General features: G+C 46.3%; 1 protein-coding gene across 2 annotated transcripts in view; it reads right to left on the minus strand.

The window, feature by feature from the left end:
• CACNA2D2 (calcium voltage-gated channel auxiliary subunit alpha2delta 2) overlaps positions 1-18,102 on the minus strand; it is a 1,401,889-nt gene that overhangs the window by 72,562 nt on the left and 1,311,225 nt on the right. The window lies entirely within an intron of this gene.

An 18,102-nucleotide genomic window follows, 5' to 3' on the forward strand; every position in this document is an offset into this window, starting at 1 on the left:
TGTTGTGTGACCATGAGTGTGACAAAGCAAAGCAAGATTCACAGCCTGCCATTGCTGGCTGGCAGAGCATTTTGAGTACTGCTAACTCAACTTTGCCATTTAAGCTAATGACAAAGCCCATACCTTCCATCATTTTGTAGTAACATTTTATTGATTTTAGATGCCAAAAAAGAACAGCAAATGTCATATTCCACCCAAAGTCACAACTAAATTGATCCAACACAACAATATGCCCCCATGACCAGTCTTGGCTAGCGTTTCTTGTTGTCTTAGAAACCTAATGTTAAGAGTTAGTTAGCCCATCAGTCCATGGCAGTCTCTCCATCCATACCTTTTGAAATTTTTTGGGACATCCTCTTGCTTCGTAGATGATTTCCTCAAGTTTACCACACCAGCCCATGCCCCTCCTACGTGCCTCTAGGGAAGGTGCTGTGGTGGATGTCCATTGTCAGGCTACATCTCTTTTCACAAGTAAGGTGTCCAACCTGACCAGTGATCCATCTCCTCAAGGCCCACCCACATCTTCCATAATGTCCAACAGAGCAATCTGGGGTTGCAATTCAATGTGGATCCCTATGACTGCAGAAAGTTCATTTGAGAGCCGCCCAATATGCTTGTATGACAAGGAAACTCCAAATAACATGACAGAAATCCCCTAGCGAATCTTGGCGCCTATAACATGCAGGTGAGTTGCAAAGGCCCACTCACCAGAGGCGCAAAGGTGTCATAAATGCCTGGTGCAGGTACTTGAACTGCACTAAACAAAGCCTAGTGAACATTATAAATGTTGGGGGCATCATACAAGTGTCCCTCCAGTCAGCTTCATCTAACTATCCAACCCAGCTCTTCCACCTCCCTCTCAGGATGTTCAATGTTGAGGGGGTGTGCACCACCAGCGATGGATAATTCTGAGACACACCCCTTTACCAAATTGACCCATGAGGAGCCTGCATTCTAGGTGGCTATACTCTGAAACATCGCTAAGTACAACTTGTTAGGTGGAGAGAACGTGTCTGAGCTTCAGAAACTAATAGAACTGGGAGGGCGACATGTGAAATTCTGCCATATGGTCTTGAAAGGACTTCATGTGGCCCCCTTCCAGACATCACCAAGCTTTCAGATCCCTATTTTGTCTAAGCCTCGGAAGCCCTCTAAAGTGGCTACCTGGGTCAGCCACGTGCCTTCCCATAGTGCAGTCTCTGGGGGAAGCTTGCAATGCCACCCAGTACATTGGAGGGCGACCCTCCCTGTTTGGAACACCACTTGTGCAATCTCTGGAAGTGGGGTGGGGGTAGGGGCACCATAACAAATGCCCATCACTTTGTCAAACCCCAACAGAGCAAGTTCACTCGTGTAAGCAAGATCATCCCAACCCCCATATAGTCAATTATTGATATGGAGCAGTTAAGTTGCCCAGTAATAGAGCCTCACATCTGCCATGGCCAGCCCACCATCGTAAGCCGCACAAGTACACTTCCCCATGGCCACACTGGGAGGGCCGCCGGCCCAGGTGAGTCTGAGTCCCATGGACTGTATGGTGTCAAACTCCTCTTGTAGGATAAATAAGGGATAATTTAGCAGCACATATAAGAGTTTCGGGAGAACCATCATCTGGAAAAACTTGACTCTGCCCATAATGTTAAGGGGGAGGCTAGCTCAGCATTTCATATCATCAGGATCTTATGCGTCACAGGACACAAGTTCAGACTCCATGTTAGGTCCAGCTCCCAAGAGATGTGTATCCCTAAGTACTGAAAAATAACACTGTGGATCGGGATTTAAGATTGACAGCCCTAATCTCATTGGTCACCCTGCAGTGGGGCCAACAGAGAATTGTTCCAGTTGACATGCAGTCCTGATGCATCACTGGAGAGCTGCAGTATCTGAAGGACCCTAGACTCGGTTTTATCCGGGTGAGACGAACAACAACATGTCATCCACATAGAGAGCGATGCGATCGTCCTGTGTGAGGCCCCAACCGAAACCTCACACCTGAGGAGTGTTGCATCCCACTCAAGTTAGCTGGGGTTCTTTGATCAAGGAAAACAAAAGCAGGGATAAGGGGCATCTCTGATGAGTGCTTTGCCCAAAATGGAATTCATGCGACAAGACACCATTAACGCGCACCCTGGCTCTCCATCTAGCATACAAGACCTTGACACAGGCACGGAACTATGGTCTGAAGCCAATTATAATCAAAGTTTCCTCTAAGAAGGACCAATGGACCGTGTCAAAGGCCTTCTCAAAGTCAGTTATGGAGGAAGGCTGCAGGGTCTCCCAAAGTCTTGATACGGCACAGGGCCACATGCACATGACAGATACTGTATCTTGTTTCTCGATGAGGGATAAACCTGCATTGGTCTGGGTGAACGAGGTTAGGGATTATGGTCAACAGCCTGCTGGCAAACATTTTGGTGCAAATTTTGACTTCACTGTTAATATGTGAAATCGGCTGAAGAGCATGTTTTTGATGGGCAGCCAGGCTAAGGTAGGACTACAATTGTGACTTGATCAACAGCCGAGGGAAGGCAGCCTTTACCAATTGCTTTGTTATGGAACGTAAGCAGGGGCGGAATGATGTTTATACTGAGCTTACAATAGATTCCACTGGGCGACCGCAGGGTCCTGGCGTTGTATTGCCTTTGGAATCTGTGTCTGTGGAAAATGTCTTCCACCTTAATGACATGCTCTAAAGCCAGCCTCTGTGGGGATGAAGGGCGAGGCTGGGGCATTTCTGCAACCAAGGGAGATTCAAGCTCCTGGTTTGGGTGCGGTCTTGGTGCATACAAAGTTTCATAGTATTGGACAAATACTCCTGTGATCTCCAAGGATTCTCAACCCACCTCCCAGAATTATCTTGAACACAGGGAAGTCTCAGGACATCGCCTGGTGCACGGTGAGCCAATGGAGCAGTTTACTTGACTTGTCTCCCTTCTTGTACACATGCCAACATTTACGGGCCTCTTCCATAATTGATTGACAAAGTGATTGTCTATCTAGTTCCAATTGATGCCTAGCTGTGTCAGTTAGCATTTGAGGGTCCTTATGTTCACTGTCTAGGATAGAGGTTTCCAAGACAGCAATCCGACTGATTAAATCACACTCAGAGCTCCTGAGATAAGAGCAGGCCATTCCTTTCATGTATGCCTTGATAATCTCCGACATGATGCTTGCTGATTCTACCCAGCCCTCGTTCAGTCCAAGAAAGGTTGTGAATTTGCAGCTGAGAAAATCAACAAATTTCTCATCTCGGAGAAGCCACATGTTAAGGCGCCAAATGAGATGGTTGGCCTGGAGAGGGGCATCAAAAGGAACCAAGACAGGGTCATGGTCTGATATCCCTTGTGGTAGAATATGTGCCCCCATACTGGGAAGGAGATTGTCCTCTATCAAGAACAAAGTAGTCAATTCGGGGCAAGGACCCATGGGCAACAGAGGTATGGTTGTATTCCACTGCCCCAGGCTGCCATATGCGCCAGGCATCCGTGAGCCCCAGTCCCTGCGTCCAGTCCCCCAAGCCACGACTGTGGGCTGAACCAGTTCCTCCACTTATTAATATCATTAAAATCCCACCTATGATAGTTATCATGGAGGGGGGTGGTGCTACGACCAATTCCCCAACGGCTGTTAGCATGGATTGATGTAGAGCGGGTGGATTATAAACATTTACAATGTTATAAGCAATGCCTTCCAGTGTGCCCTCCACTACTATATACCTCCTTTGGGTATCGCTAATAACCTTTGTGACAGTCAGCGCTAGGGATTTGTGTATGAGGAGAACCAACCCTCGGGAAAAATCTGGTTGTATACCCTGCAGTCCAAGAATTGGCAGTTGTGACCCTGCAGGTGTGTTTCTTGCAGCAATAGTAAACCCGGTGCATGACACTATATATAAACTGGAAGACTGCCCCCCTTTCAATACGGTCCAACAGGCCGTTAACATTCCATGTCATAACTGGTAGGGCATGAGGCATGGTATGATCGGTATCGGGAGTGTACCTCATAAGGTAGTTCTACCCCATGAACAAGGCTGGTCAACAGACATCAGTGAGTAGGTGCTATGCGAGGATCGAAGCTGAAAGAAACATTTGAGGGAGCACCCCTATAGATGGCAGAACAAGGCATTACATCTGGAACGAAAAACAAACATTCAAAACCACCTCCCCTTCCCTAACTTCTCTCTCCCAATGCTTACCTCCCCGAAGAAGCATCTGTCGCCCATCCCCAACAAAAACATAGAACTAACTATGAACTTAAGGGGGAATTTGTACTCGGGTAAGCCAAGGGCTTCCCCACCCAATACTCTCAACCGCAAACAACATAAATAATTCCCCAGGATACAGCAGTGCTGGTGTGCATGAAGTATCTAGATAGAATATAGTCAATCATCCGGAGGGTTTGGCTTTGGGGTGATCTGAGTCTGCCTGGACCACTTTGACATCTTCCTTATTTTGCTGCCTCCCTCCTCCATCAGAATGCGAGGTGGTGTCGGCCTCCGTGGGTCCCGTCAGTTGCCGGCAAAACTTCTTACTCTGTTTCTTGCCCTTTGGTCTTTCCGTGCCAAAATCACCCGTCTGAGGCAAGTCCAAGGAACTCAATGGAGGCAGGGGATTGGACCCTTAGCGGGTGGTGCTCAGTCAATGTCCATGCCGCCCTCAGGGACTTAAAAAATATGATTTTGGATTGATAAATCACTCTTAGTTTGGCAGGGTACAACAGAATGGAGGAGATATGCATGGAGTGGAGTTTTGACTCAACCTAGTTGAAGGATTTATGCAGGGTTTGTAACCTGCCAGTGTAGTCCATGAAAATTAATATGCATCCTGACTGAAACAGTAGTTCTTTGGCTAGGAGTGAGCCCTAGAGAATTATGTCCCTGTTTTTGTAGTTCAAAAAGCGGGCAATTAGTGGTCTAGGAGGAGCCCCGGGAGGAGGCCTCTTCGCCAGGGAGCTGAGGTGCCCACTCAATCACGAAATAGGGGAAAAACTATTGGGTCCGAGCCAGGTCCTGATTCAAAGGTCTAGGAAATCCTCAGGGGACTGGCCCTCTGAGCCTTCAAAGAAGACAACAAAACATAGATGATTGTGCCTGGCTCTATTTTCAGCATCTTCAGTATGTTCCCGTAAGAGCTTTGCATCATGGGACAGGTGGGTCACTTAGGAAGGGAGGTGTTTAACAGTGTATTCCAAAGTAGAAATCCTTGTTTCCAGCTCTGAGACTCTTTCAACTGTCTGGCATAAATCCTGGTGCATCAGGGAGACGTCCGCACCTACCTCACCAATTTTCATCTCCAGCAGAGTCTTGGAGTCATGAATAGCTTGGAGGATGATGGACATGTTATTTTCAGTTACAGTCCTCTCCTGGGTCCCCCCAGTGCTCCCCGCACTCCTCCGATGGGGGCAGTGTACTTGTCCATTTTTGCTTGCCTCAGCTGGCCTTTGTCATGGCCCATGATGCCTTAAAGATAAAAATTCAGAGGTTGGGCCGGGTGGTGACACATAAATTGCGGATTGACAGCCTAGGTAAAAACTGAGAAAGTCTGTGCCGACACACCAAACCAAAACAGGCAGAGGGCGATCTGCTTGCACCAGGTGCCAGGCCTGGGCAGCACGAGTAGTCAGCACCGGTCCCCGGGGTCATACAGCCACACCAACCAACAAAGTCTAGGAAAATGGGAGTCGGTCTTGCAGTCTAAAGGTCTCCCACATAGGCATGAACAGACTCATTCAGACTACTGGCATTTATAAGGCGGGGGCCAAACAAACAAGTCCCGGGGTGGTGCAGTATGCAGCCTACAGTGGTATGGGCACTTGTAAATGTCCAGCAACCAAGGCATGGAAAAACAAGGAAAGAGCCCAACAGATAAGTAGGGCATGAGGGGCCTGAGGGAGGTGCAGCGACCACTAGCACTCCTCCCAGATCCTCCAACACACAAGTCCCAACACCCTCAGCCAGGCAGGACACAGCCACTGGTCCACAGAGCAGCATTTCTCACCTACTCACTGCTGGAGCCCCTGGCAGGTGAGGTGGTGCAGGGAGATGCAAGCAGTAGGCCGCACACGGGTAGATCCGAAGCTGGCAGCTCGGCTCCAGCCATGCTGCCCAGGCATTGGGAGCAGCACGGCCTTCCTTGCCGGCCTCAGCCTCCATCACCTCCCATCCACCACAGCTTCAAGAGGTCCAGACAGGTGGGCTCCATGGAGCCGACCGCAACCAGCAGCAAAGCGAGGGCTGGGGAAACCTCAGTCAGTCCCGGCCTGCCATCTTGGAGGCTACGCACTTCAAGCGACCGACAGCTCACAGCCCTCCTGGACCCCTTCTGTCACTTCAAAAGCCAATCCAAGGGTCTGGACACCACCCAGCACAGACATGACACCCACCCTCATTATTCTGGGCATGCCAAAACCCCTAAACAGCAGTCATTAAGCAGCTGTGGTTGGAGCTCAGAAATTTGCGCCCACCATGTTGGCCATCTAGGCCACACCCCCATAACTTCCTTTTTTAATATATATAAATCATCCCTTAGGTAAGCCTAACAAGCCCTAAGGAAAGGTGATGTATAATTTTAAAAAGTGGGACATTTGTTTTTATATGTTCTAACAGAAAAAAATCCAAATTGTTGTTTTTGTTTTAGAAAGGCTAGTAGCTCCATTAGCTAGTACAGGGTTACACGCTGACAACTCAGCTGTGCTAACTTCTGAATGGGACTGCTAAAGTTGGTACTTTGAGGTATCAAAACAATCATTATATTAAACCCGACTTGATGCCCAACTTTCATTTAATGCAACTTTTAAGTAAATGGCATCTTTAGAAATTTACCACTCTGCTGTCCAAATTTTCCAGTAATCTTTTATGGTTGCTGTCCCTGAGGCAGCCCTCTGCCCTCCTGTGGGGAGTTGTGAGCAACTCCCAGGAAGGAACACAAAGGGCCTCTGGCAAGAATGCCAAATGAGTGTACTTCCAATAAGTGAGCTTCAAAGGTGAAACCACTTTTGAAAGGCAAATGGTGGACACACACAAGAGAGGCTGCTCTTTTGTTTCAGTAGACAGATTTGTGTTGAGAACAGAGAATGGGAAATAGTTTCCAAACCAGCTCTCTTGTGAGCCTGTAGCCCTCAGGCAGCCATACCTCTAGACTGGGCTTCCAAGCTCCATTCAACTAGGGAGGAGTTCTGCCATCTTGGGAGAGGGGAGAATAATGCATCCTACGATACTTAAATGCCACACTATGCAGGAAGTCATCATCAGGTGGGAGGGGACCTGGAAGTCTACTGCGTAGTAGACGTAGTCACTGCATCGTCTGAGAGCAAGTTGTGGGCATTTATGCTGCACCCCTGGAACCAGACCTCAGATTACCTCTGCACTTACGAAAGGACTGATGGAAGACTACATGCTGTTCCCTGCAGCAAAGAGGCTGCACCAAAGAGTGGACTGAACCTGCTTATCCTTGGGCTAGCAAAGACCGGACTGTGCTCGTGGTGCCCTGCATGTGGAAAAGTCATCCCTGAGTCCCAGACAGAATAAGTGACTCAAAGGGTTTGTTGGTTCCTGTTGCAGCTTCAAGGCCACAAAAGCTGAAGAAGCCTTGGTGATTTGGTAGCCACAAGCTTGACCACCACTGACCACTGAAGCACAACCTGGGAGACTGAGTCTCAATGCTCAAAGTTGCACCTGAGTCTGCTGGAACTGGGAGAGTCGGCGGAGTGCAGTATGGGTGCCCAAGACGGCCACTTTCCACAGTTAAAAGGAACTGCTAATGTTGGTGTAACAGGAGACTAGACCAGTGGCAGCTATTTTTTTGCTGGACTTCGAGGGACATCAACCTCGGTAGCCAAAGCCGCCTCACCATCTTCGTGGACCAAGTGGTGGCCTCAGGAAGAACCACATCGCCATACGAGGATCCTCAGCATCCTTCAGCATCCTGTATTCCTTGCATCACGACCACTTCATTGATGTTTATGATGGTTCACCCATAGAGGAAGGATCTGGATTAAAGTCTGCTTTGACTGTAAGGTAACTGACCTACCAAGCCTCATTGGCCCCTGGGACTTGCTCCCTGCTGGAGTTGGCCACCCAAAACTGTGCAGAGTAGTCAAACACAACTTTACAAACGTCAAACGTTTTGTAACTGCAGTAGTTGCCAATGCTTTGTTTGTGATGTGAATGAAAAGCAGGGATTTTTTATTTGCTTATTAATTTAAATCTCTGGAACCCTTTTGTAGATCTTTTTTGTTTTGGTTTCTAAAATTCATACAAATAAGAGCTATTTTTTTTATAAATTGTTGTTGAAGTTTCTTATTGTTGTGATACTTTCTTGTTCAACTGTTTTGGTACTTCTAAATGCTTTCACTTGTTTCTTTGAGAAATCCTGACTGCTCAAAGCCACAGGTTCCCAGGATTGTACTGAGGTTTGACAAATGAGCCTGACTGAACCCAAGACGGGTTTGTGAAAGTATTACATGGTTAGGTCGCAACACCACACCATATAACAAATCGATTGCCTGACATTGCGCTTGGGATTAAAACCTCCAAGAAAGATGCTTGGAGAGGATTCACATAGATCAAGATAAGGGCCAATGGCACTAATGTAGGGTGTGAAGGGTTGTTGGAAGAATAGGTCACTAGGTGTGGTGTCTCCATTTATCAATCTGTTGGTCACACCAAAGTATATCCTTGGGTGTCTCTGGATGATGACATTCACTGCTAAAACAGGTGTCTCTCTGTGAATACTGTCCAGAACTGGGCCTATTCTTACATTGTCTGAATTGACTCATTCATTATGACTTTTAGCACTTTGTGTCGCAAGCCATAAAATCAGTGTGGGAATTGCTGCAGCAGCGAATTGATGGAAGAACTGAAACACTGGTAGCCCAACCAAAGGCTAGTTTGTATTCTACAAAGTCAGCATATTTCACCATACAATCCATTCAATTAGAGGAGCAAGGAAGCCTAAGCAAATTACATAAATTTTAAAGGTTTTTAATTGGTGGTCAGTCATCCCTAATCATCTTCAGAAGTCTGGGTTTGAGAGGAAGTGGTAAGAAGGAACATAGGAGTCCCTTGTGCCAGTCAGAATGTGTCACCTAACAAGTGTTCTTGCAGAAACTCCAAGCATTAATTATGTGCAAGACTAAAGTGCATAATTAATGCTGTAACGCTCTTGATGATGACGGGTTCTCCCCACTGATGATAGATGCCCTGTGCCACATTAGGAATCAGATGCAACTTGAAATATGCCAGAAGACGACTGCTCAATTTGTCTGCTCTGACATTCACAGAAGCTTCATGGTGATTGCTGACAAGGAAGATGCCCTGAAACTTCAGCAATCTCTACATATGCAAAGCTTCTTGACAGAGGACCCCACACCTCCCTGCGTGTTACAATACCACATGATAGTGGTGGGTCGCTTGCTCACTGTGCCACTGGATTCAAGCTACCCTAGCTGATGAAGGGTGATACCCTGAAACCGGTCCCAGGATGCTTGTTTCCGGTCCAGGGAGGACCTGGCTTGGCAGTTCGGGCTGAACTGTTCCCATGGGGAACAGGGTCAAGACTGATTTGCATATGGCTGGGTCCAAACTGGGATGGCATGGTGAGCAAAAGAACGATGGATTAAACCCATATCTGTGACTGGGGGTGAGTGTTTGAGAAGTTTTAACACTCCTACCATCATCCTTTTGTGTTGCTAGTGTTGTCCATAGGAACCAGCAATGGCCTCCCCATGGTGGACAGGAGGAGGAAGGCCATCAGACACATATGAATAGCATGCAGCTCTAACAGAATGATGTGGAGCCAGCTATCCACCAGAGACCAGTCCACTGAACTCCACCTCTCTCAGGTAACCCACTAATCCAGTAGTGATGTGCCTGTCAACACAGTCAGCTCTAGGTTGGGAAGGGAGAGCTGCCTGCCTCTGGGAGAGTTGTGGTCAATCAAGCAGCACTGCCGATCTGAGCTGTGGCCTTGCTGATCTGGATGGTGTCTGAAATATGGCCTTTATGGTGGGCCCACTGGGATTTCAGGATCCACTGCAGGGCCCACATGTGTCACATGGCATAGATGACTAAGAGGATGCATGAAGCTATGAGGTCAGGAAGTGTCAGAGTCATCCTCACAGAGTGAGTCTGAACCATTGAGATCATAACTTGAATGTTTAGGACTCATTGATGCACAGGAAAAGCCCTGAGCTCCATTGCATCTAGGATTGCCTTAAATAGTGGAAGATTCTGAATCAGTGGGACTTCAACTTGTTTATGGTGAACCCCAATGACATTAAAAGGTCCAATATCTTCTGGGGGTGGACGATGACTGACTCCCCATGCCCGCCTTCAGCAGCCAGTCACTGAGGTGCCGTAATAAAGCGATTATTGACCTCTGAGGATTGGCAGCGACCACCACCATCAGTTTTGAGAACACCTGCGGGATTGTTGTGGCTTCCTTTTAGTGCCTAGATTGGGCACCCATATTTCAGCAGTTATGCCCATAATCTATACATTTAAGAATCATACACATTTGATTTGCTTTTATTCATTCTATTACATTTTAGCTCAGCTCATTGTAGCTTGTTGGTTTATATTTTATGAGCTGCCTTTCTTAGAAAACAAACTTGTTCATGTACCACATTTATCTGTCCCTTGCACACATTTTACTCAGTGCCCTGCTCAAAGCTGTTTTGTTTATACACAATAGTCTACCTAGTATTGCCGATCCAAGAGGTACGGATTCAACCTTCTAACCGTAGACATACTTTCAAGTCAGGCCTGTTCTCAGAACACAACATGTTTTGTTATAAAAAAAACACATAGGCTGGAGAAGGGTAGAGGGAACATTCCAGTCAGCCATCCTATGCTGTGTGCCACTTCGTCAACAGCTTTTCTGATCTTGGATTCGTCTTTCCAGCCAACTGAGAGGACTGCCAGCAGAACAACAGGCAGTCCCTTGCCTACTTTTGAGTATAGGGTCGGGGCACCAGGAGGAGACCCGGACAGACAGAAGGGCTAACATTGCTATGCTCTCATTTTAGACATTAGGCTGTAGGTAGGAATTCTTAGACTCATGATTATGTCAGGATGTTGGGACTGTTCACAATCATCACTCTATTATGTTTTGTCTTTCAAATAAACTAAGCATGTGCTTTTTGTCATAGATTGCAGTTGCTTCAAAAAATGCATTGAAACTTATCCTGCATCTCTTTGTCTGCCTTCGCATGTATGAGACTTTGTGTACATGAGAGAAAGCAGCATGATATGTTCCACCACAGCTTCCCTGAGGAGTCAGTGATCATGGCTCTAGGTTGCCACAAATCATCTTTACTTTCTAGGTTTGGGTGAGAGCTGCTAGCCGAGGTCAGGCCAACATCTTCAAGCTGGTGTGGGACTGACAGTCACCCACACACTGTAGTTCTGCTGCCTGAAACCAAGCACTCTTATCCCATGTTAAGAGTCCTATGCAAGGGTGCTGGAGAATGGTGAAGCCAAAAGGAAGCACAGTAAACAGGCATTGCCCCTAGCTTACCATGGAACCCAGGTTACTCCTGTGGGACTACAAGATGGGTACATGAAAATATGCATCCTGGACACCTGATAGGATCTGGGCCAAGGTGAGCATCTTGAATCTGTCCTTCCAAAGGAACGCATTCAGAGCATGGAGGTCCAAGATAGGCATGATTCCCATCCCTTTCTAGAAGGAGGAAATAGTGAGCATTACAACTCCCACCTCTTTCCGAGTCCAGTACCTTATCCAAGGCACCCTTAGAGAGTAACAGATGCACCTTCTATAGTAGGATGGACAGATTCTGTTCTGATATACATTCTTGTGTGGGAGAGATATTGGGGCAGGAGGAAGAAAGGGGAAGCCATAACAATTTTGAATCATTTCCAAGACCATCAGCTGGATGCAATGGAGTTTGATGCAATGGCTTTCCAACCCAGAAGGATGTGCCGGATCCTGCCTCCCATAGGGTGAGCAATGAGCCGCTGAGGGAAACCAAAGTGTTTGCTAGCCATTGTATCAGGGGAGGAGGAGTTAGAAGATTGGTGCCCCCGCTGGCTTGAACACTGAATGCCAAATCTGTACACATGGCCCTAAAAGCATTAGTAAATCTGCTGTATCACTGGCTGGGAAGGCTGTATTTATCAATTAGCCACTGACATGTTTGAAACTCGTCCAGAAATAGTTTTACAGGAGCCGACATCCCAAGTGAATATGCTGCAGATCTACTTGCTTCAGAGCATTCCAAAGCAGCGTCCGCCTTCTAAACAGAGAGTCAGGGCCTGTCTCTAACCAGAGAGTCAGGGCCTCTCAAAATGGCAATATATGCACATAACAGCAAAGCCTACACATTACTGGAGAATCCAGCGGACCTCAACCATGGAGGTAGACAAAGGCCCACCCTGCTACCAGCCTCTCTGCCAAACAAACCTGTGGTATCTAAACCAGCATGGATAACATATTTGCCTGTGTCTTGCCCAACATAGTTTGTCTGGGCCAAAGGACATGAGTGTAACGGGCCAAAGGACATGAGTGTAACAGCCCAACAGACAGACTTCGCTGACAGACTGCAACACCAGATTGGATGAAGAAAACATGTGTTTGCAAAAAGTGTCAATCCTTTTAAATTCCCTGTCTAGACCAATGATGGAAAATAATTTAGGATTTACTTTACTGGTCGAGGCCCACACAATAAAGATGTCTGGGGTGTGTTATTCGGTGAGAAAATTTGGGTCACCACAGCACAGTCTTGGCATCTGATGATAGCTGAGGCACAGGGCTGGGTTCAGGCACAATGACAACTGGTTGCCCCTGTGTAGCATGACATTGGTTTGAGGGCCAACATGGGAGTCAGCACGGATAATCATACAGCACTGGTGATGATGGCATTGCTGTGTGGGAACCAATGCGGATTGTGGGGCCAGAGGAGAAGACTGTATTGAAGTTGGTAAGGGTCCATTAATGGATCCCAAGACTAAACTGTGCTGGGAAGGGACCTGTCGGCAGTAACCTGACTGAAGGTTTCTGTGGTTTTATGGGACCTAAACATGTACCACTAGGAGTCTGAAACGCACTAAATATTTGCAGCATGGCATCTTTGAAAGCCTTGATCTATTGCAGTGTCAAGAACAGCTCTGGAAACTGGGTGTGCTTTGGGATTAGCTGAGGGATTGGCTCAGGGACCGGTGACTTCAATACAGTGTGACTTACACCTTGACGCTGGCACCTTCTGCTTGGAGTTAGAGTGATGTGATTGGATTGAGTATCACTTCATTTTTTTAGCTTATGTTTTGGCTTGGACTTACCAAAAGACTTTGAGTGGGAAATGGAACAGTCGTAGGACTAGAGCAGTGACTGTGACTGAGTCCCGGCCCATGACTTGGAGCAGAAGGAGGAGCAATGCAAAGGCTGCAACTTCTTCTTGTGCTCGGTGACATACAGCTTTGCCACCTGGGCACGAATGAATCACCTTTAGGTGTATGAGAATGCACTTATCACGTGACAGCCCAGGCACCAACGACACAGTGAAGTTGTGACTGACGTGTTGTGCTTCCTGCAGTTGCAGCATGGCTCGATGTTATCATTTTTCAGTGAAGACATCGTTCTCTATCACACTGTGAAAAGTTTTCAAGTAATTGGAAAACTGACAATTCAGGAGATCTGCTCCACATCTACTTAGGAAGGAGTAGAAATAAAGGACCTGAAATCAGCATGCAGGGTGGAACTTATAAACGGCTCTCATCCATCACTTACGGGGTAGTAGAGAGCCAATATAGAGCTGTATGATGTTCCTAGCAAAGCATGGTAGCACTGCTAAAAAAAAAGGTCCAGATCTAGTCTGGCACCTGGGGAATATCCTAAAATGAGAAATGTACGATTAGGAGCTTTCATCAAAAGCTTGGATATTAATTTTCTCTTCTGGCATATTAAAAAGAAAACAGTGACTAGCAAGAATGTTATTGGGAGCAGAAAGGCCTCAAGTAAAGAATCAGAAATGTCAATTTGGTCTGTAGCATTCAGAGTTGGTAAGACATGACATCAAGGTCACAAGGTATTTGTGAGAGCCTCAGAGAGTAGTTGGTACTCGCAGTATGAAAACAATCATTACACAGTGAGAAAAGATTAATATTCTAAATATGAATTCTAAATGTAGAAAGTTCAAGATGTGTTCAAACCTACCCAGATATGTGTGTTCCAGTAAATTCACCCCAAGATCCAAAGTTTTGATGCTTTCACAGTTGGCAAAAAATTGCATAGCTAATTCTACAAGCCCTTCTCAATGTGGTAAATGTTAGAGTTCACGATTCTTCCATTAGGAAAAAACTGAACAAATATGGCTTTCCTAGAAGACTAGCTAGGAGAACACCACTTTCTTCAAGGATGCACATTGCTGCATGGCTTGGGTTTTCAGTTCAGTACCTGAATGAATCACACGGCTGTGGGGTGATGTCTTCTAGGTAAATGAGACTAAAGTGGATTTCTTTGGCTGAAAATTACTTGGAGTGCTTGTCACAAAACTAAACACTATACAACTTGTATGCTAGAGGAAAATGTGAGACCATCTGCAAAAGGTATGCCCGAAGATGATTGGGCAACTCGATAATAATCAAAACTATCAGCAAAAATATAGCAATGGTTTAACAGGGGAAAAAATAGGTTGTTGACTAGGTCGAGTCAATGTCCAGGCATCAACACCAATGAGATGCACCGGTGGGACCTGAAGAGAGCTGTTTATAAACACATACCCTCAAACATCACTGAGCTGAAGCCATTAGTAAAGAGAAGAGGGCTAGCATTTCCCCGAAGACAAACTGAAAAATGTTTAAGGAAATATTTATTTCACATTATTATAACTAAACTATATGTTACACTTTCTTTTTCATACAGCACTTGTGAATGTAAGCTGATGTTTGATTTAAGAAATCAGGATGAAGGAAATTTTTGGATTTTATTCGTCAGATGAGGCTACTTTTATTGACTTTTGTAAAAACCATAGGCTTTTAAGAGGATGTATCCTTTTTTCAAATCACAGTGAGTCTTTTCCCTTTCCAGCTCAGTAAGCGTTTAATGCAGTGTTAGTCCACTTAAAACAATTTAAGCTTGTAATACATTTTAATATGTTTATTGGAGTAACTCAAAGAAATAAGCGATTATGTTACGATGTAGAAGATTTTGCAATCCAATGGACGTTTACACGTTTCTATTTTCTCGATATAAACCCAGTAAAATGAAACCTGATTTCCTCTTATGCTTCAGTTAATATTTCTGTGAATGTTTAAAGTAAGTTTCATGCTTTATTATGAATTCTATAAATGTGGATAAAATCAAACGTTTAAAATTACCTACTTCTGCTGAACATTACACCAGAGCCATGAAGTTGGGGCCAAACACATTTTCTTACAAGCACATTTGTTACAGGAAAATCTACCCTCTTCAAAGTAGTCTTCGTTGTTAACCCTCCAGCAAAAAAAAAGCTATTTTTTCATCCATGTTTAAAAACGAACTCTCCAGAAAGTAGCAATATCTACTACTTGGTTTAAGCTATCCAGCTTCTTGGACTGCATAAATGATCGAGGAAAATGTGAGTTGCCTCAGCTTTAGTGGTTGTTTACAAACAGTCGATAAGAAAGGTCTCACAACAAAGACAAAAAGTCCTGTTAGGAGGATGGGCAATAGGAATTACTGAAGCAACAGTTTCAACAGTCAATATTGATCTCTGTTTTCAGACCATTTTGATTGGCTGCTTCACAGCCCGTGAGAATAGCGGGAATCCAGGGGGAATCCTAGTGGTCCAGCAAGACATAGGGGGTCATTCTGACCCCCGGTCTTAGTCGGCGGGAGCACCGCCGACAGGCCGGCGGTGCCCCGCAGGGCATTCTGACCGCGGCGGTTCGGCCGCGGTCAGAAGAGGCAAACCGGCGGTCTCCCGCCGGTTTACCGATACCCTTAGAATCCCCCATGGCGGCGCAGCTTGCTGCGCCGCCATGGGGGATTCTGACACCCCCTACCGCCATCCTGTTCCTGGCGGTTCGCCCGCCAGGAACAGGATGGCGGTAGGGGGTGCCGCGGGGCCCCTGGGGGCCCCTGCCGTGCCCATGCCAACGGCATGGGCACGGCAGAGGCCCCCGTAAGAGGGCCCCGCAAAGTATTTCAGTGTCTGCTAAGCAGACACTGAAATACGCGACGGGTGCAACTGCACCCGTCGCACCCCTGCAACTCCGCCGGCTCAATTCTGAGCCGGCGTCCTCGTTGCAGGGGCATTTCCTCTGGGCCGGCGGGCGCTCTTTTGGAGAGCGCCCGCCGGCCCAGAGGAAATGTCTAAATGGCCGCCGCGGTCTTTTGACCGCGGTGCGGTCATTCAGCGGCAGTACCTTGGCGGATGGCCTCCGCCGTCCGCCAGGGTCATAATCAGGCCCATAGTGTGACTCGTTCGGGATGGGCGAGGCAGCAGGAAACCACGACTACTAAACAGTCCTATGACATGCTGTGGGATTTGCTATCTGCCTGGCGTTCTCTGTGACGATGCAGAGCCTTTAGATTCTGTACTTGTGGATGCTCATCTTGTTCCATGATACACAAAAACAGAATTTCAGGATCCCCCTTTCCCTAATTGTTGAGATGACTAAGTTCTTCACAGTAGATACAATCACAACCATGACGGCTCTGAAAGGATGAAAGACAAATATAATAATAAGCTACCAATCGAAGGGCTCATTCACAGAATCACTCTTATAAGTCCTGAAAGGGTAGAGAAACACCAGGGGCAGATGCCAGTGGAAACTAAAAGTCTATAGTAGGTCAAAGCAAGATGATCGTTCTCTTCCTGCCAAATCAGATAATCGTTGCTTTTCTAAATTCAGCAGAAACAATCTTGATATGTTCAGTCTTACGCTTTGTAGCACCAGATGGCTGAGAGGGCGGCCTTTAGAGAGACACAAGATGACCAAAATGGCAAAGAGTGCAACCAGTGGTGCGATAACTGACAAGAATAAGCACTGCCTAGCAAATAAAAGTGGGTGTGCTTCTCACCGAGATAATCTCACAGCACAACTCCAGGAGAATGATAAAAAGGAGAAGCATTTTCTTGATAAGGCCAATAAGTAAAGAACTTGTAAAGGGACAATTGACTATCCAGCTGTTCATATAAGAAGCCTGGACACTGAATAACCAACACTGGTGCTCTAGACCTTATCAAGGTACATGAGACACAGTCAGAATGATCAACACGAGAGTTGACTTTAAAATGCACTTCAAGGTGTAAATACATCCTTATTTTATAGCACGTTGCTGTACCTATAATCTCTCGCCTGAAGAAACTTTAAGGACTGGAGGGTTAGACCTTCTCCTCCTTTACCTACCTACTTAAGCTACACGGAATTTATGATGAAAGAAAGAGAAGGATTAAGATGGCCTTTCATTCTCTCTGGACTCCGCGTTACCTTAAAGGTAGAGGAGCCTATTTTGTATTTCTTTAGGGTCCCAATTATGAGTTACATGGTACTCAGGGAACAAAGTCTGCATCAGTTCCAACCGGCACTTTATGACAGCACCCTGCAAGTACTGCACAGTTATGAGTTAATCCCCATAGAAAGGAAAATGACCACTTGAACCAGCTTTTCCATATCAAAATATGCATGGAAATCATTATTCCGTGCAGATTATAGCTCCTGTTTACCCTCTGTTCTAAGCAGGTGGAAAAAGGGGAGCAGGGGCTGGTATGGAAAGGGGGCTGGTAAAGTGCAGAGAAAGCTCGAGTTAAGCAAAGGGACACGCATGCTACCCCAGTGCCATAGAAGGGGTCAGGCCATTTATATCAGGCCCGCTTATCCTACACCCAAATAGCGTGGATGTGGAAACATGGGGCCAGTCATGATCAAACTGAGTAGTACCACAATCGGAGACCCCCTCCCTCCCACTGGACCATAATTGGTCTTCTAGTATAAAGGGTAATACAAATCATTGTCTTTTTTGTGAATATACCCTTTCTATATCAGTGCCCATTATGCTGTGGATTCCTCTATTTTCAGCTGCTTCGAGAATCTGTCTTCATTTGTGGGCTGTTATCAAGAAAAAATTCCATTCCTGCACTGATTAAACATAAAATGCTTTC

The sequence above is a fragment of the Pleurodeles waltl genome, chromosome 9 (genome assembly GCF_031143425.1).
Source record: "Pleurodeles waltl isolate 20211129_DDA chromosome 9, aPleWal1.hap1.20221129, whole genome shotgun sequence".
Taxonomy (NCBI): Eukaryota; Metazoa; Chordata; class Amphibia; order Caudata; family Salamandridae; genus Pleurodeles; species Pleurodeles waltl.